The 2520-nt window shown below is 39.9% G+C and overlaps 1 pseudogene; it reads left to right on the forward strand.

The window, feature by feature from the left end:
* Positions 1-1076: 1076 nt before the first annotated feature.
* LOC108515669 (phosphoserine aminotransferase pseudogene) lies at positions 1077-2255 on the forward strand (annotated as a pseudogene).
* Positions 2256-2520: the final 265 nt, after the last annotated feature.

Here is a 2520-nt window from a genome sequence, read left to right on the forward strand (position 1 = left end):
CTCCTTCATTGAGTTACGAAAGACACTTCATAGAAAAACAAATCAACAAACAAACAAAAAACCCTGATTTACAAATGGTTTGCATTCTTGATTTGTCTGTAAAACTTTTCCTCTTTAGGAGGAGATTTGACATTTTAACACAGTTTTCCATCTCCCATGTACCATGAATACGAAATATTTTGTAAACTTAGGGATGGGCCAGGTGAATATGCCTTAAGAAAAGCTTTTGCTCGATGGCATCAGTGTCAGCGCCCTGTATATTCACAAACCATTGTCCTCCAGTTGGGAGAGATGGCAGTCCTGTTTCAGAAAGGCAAACTCCCTCCCCCCACACACATCCTAGTCAATGTCTTCTTTTTATATAGCAATTAAAAAAATCAAGGTGTTTAAATTATTATGTTTTTCATTTTGATTCCCAGTTTATATTTCATTGCCCATATTTATTTTTCCCTAGTATTATTTCATTCCTAAGTAAATCTTCCAGGAAAGAATCGGATCGTTCTATGAGTTTTACCTTGCGCAATCAAACAGCTGCTTTATAAGCTGCTCCTTCCAAGCCTTTTGAATGTTGTCAGACATCAAATTCATTGTTTGTCATTTCCTGTTTATAATAAAACTAGAATATGGTTTTAAAACCTAGAGCCAAACTTCCTTAAGTATAAAATGAATAGAATTAAAATGTATTTTACTCTAAATAATAAAGTACTTTCATAAATAAAAAATGAAAATTCAAAATTAGGCTGGATAAAAGTTTTATATACCAAAAACAGCACACTATATGGTTGAAGGATACAGACGGGAGAGCCAGGCTAGACAGTTTCAAACACTGGACACGTGGCCTGAGCTCTCTGATCTTGGGCCAGTTAGAGAGCAACCCTGAGACCCAGTTTTTTCATCTGGGAAATGGAATGGAAATGATGATAGCACCCACCACTGGGTTGTTAAAATAAATCATTTAGGTAATATTTATAAATTATAAATTGTTGAATATCGTTTGATTATGTACATAAGCATGTGTTTTATGTACACTTTTATTTTACTTTTTTAAATTTCAGAACAGTGAGACTCCACCGCAGCGGCGGGGAACGTTCGTAGTTCACATGTTCAGTCCTCCTTGGCTGACTCGCCACCAACGCGGCCGCAGCATGGTCGCCCGGAGGTAAGTGGTCAACTTTGGACGGGGTACAACCAAGCTGCCACACTCAGTGTTGTTAGAGATGCAAAAGGAATTATTAGACCACAAAGGAATTGGCACTAGTGTTCCTGAAATGAGTTACAGGTCGTCAGATTTTGCCAAGATTATTAACAATGCAGAGACTCTTGTGTGGGAATTGCTAGCTGTTCGAGACAACTACGAGGTGATTTTTGTGCAAGGAGGTGGGTCGAGCCAGTTTTGTGCTGTCCTCTTAAAGCTGATTGGCTTGAAAGTAGCAGAGTGCGGCCTATGTGGTGACAGGAGCTTGGTCAGCAAAGGCTGCAGAAGCAGCCAAGAAATTTGGGACTATAAATATTGTTCACTCTAAATTTGGGAATTAGACAAAAATTCCAGATCCAAGCACCTGGAACCTCAACTCGGATGCCTCCTCCGTGTATTATTGCACAAATGAGATGGTTCACGATGTGGAGTTTGACTTTACACCCGATGTCAAAGGAGCAGTACTGGTTTGTGATATGCCCTCACACTTCCTGTCCAAGCCAGTGGATGTTTCCAAGTTTGGTGTCATTTTTGCTGGTGCCCAGAAGAACGTTGGCTCTGCGGGGGTCACCGTGGTGATTGTCAGTGATGACCAACTGGGGTTTGCCCTCCGAGAGTGTCCCTCGGTCCTGGAATACAAGGTTCAGGCTGGAAACAGCTCTCTGTATAATACGCCTCCATGTTTCAGCATCTACATCATGGGTTGGGTCCTGGAGTGGATTAAAAACAGTGGAGGTGCCGTCGCCATGGAGAAGCTTAGCTCCATCAAATCCAAAATGATTTATGAGATTATTGATAATTCTCAAGGATTCTACGCATGTCCAGTGGAGCCCCAAAATAGAAGCAAGATGAATATTCCATTCTGCATTGGCAATGTCAAAGGAGATGATGCTTTAGAAAAAAGATTTCTCGACAAAGCTCTTGAACTCAATATGTGGTCCATGAAAGGGCATAGGTCTGTGGGAGGCATCCAGGCCTCTCTGTATAATGCTGTTAAGATTGAACATGTTTGGCAGCTGGCCACCTTCATGAAAAATTTTTGGAGATGCATCAGCTATGAACAGATCCTAACCAGGATATACTTTGTTATTGAAAAACATACAAAGTTTAAAGTAACTTGGGGACGGCTACAAAAGTTAACACACACAGTATTTTTCTCAAATGAATATGTTTATTGTAGATTCTTTTTTGAAATAACAACAGCAAAACATCTACAGCTCTGCAAAGCTGGTGTGAACTCATGTTCACTTTAATTCTGACTTGAATTGGAAGCATTTTCAAAAATTTTCTCATTGCTTTTCTAACAAATTCCAGCTTATTTTGCC

Source organism: Rhinopithecus bieti, unplaced genomic scaffold, assembly GCF_001698545.2.
Source record: "Rhinopithecus bieti isolate Rb0 unplaced genomic scaffold, ASM169854v2 scaffold_35403, whole genome shotgun sequence".
In the NCBI taxonomy this organism is placed as follows: Eukaryota; Metazoa; Chordata; class Mammalia; order Primates; family Cercopithecidae; genus Rhinopithecus; species Rhinopithecus bieti.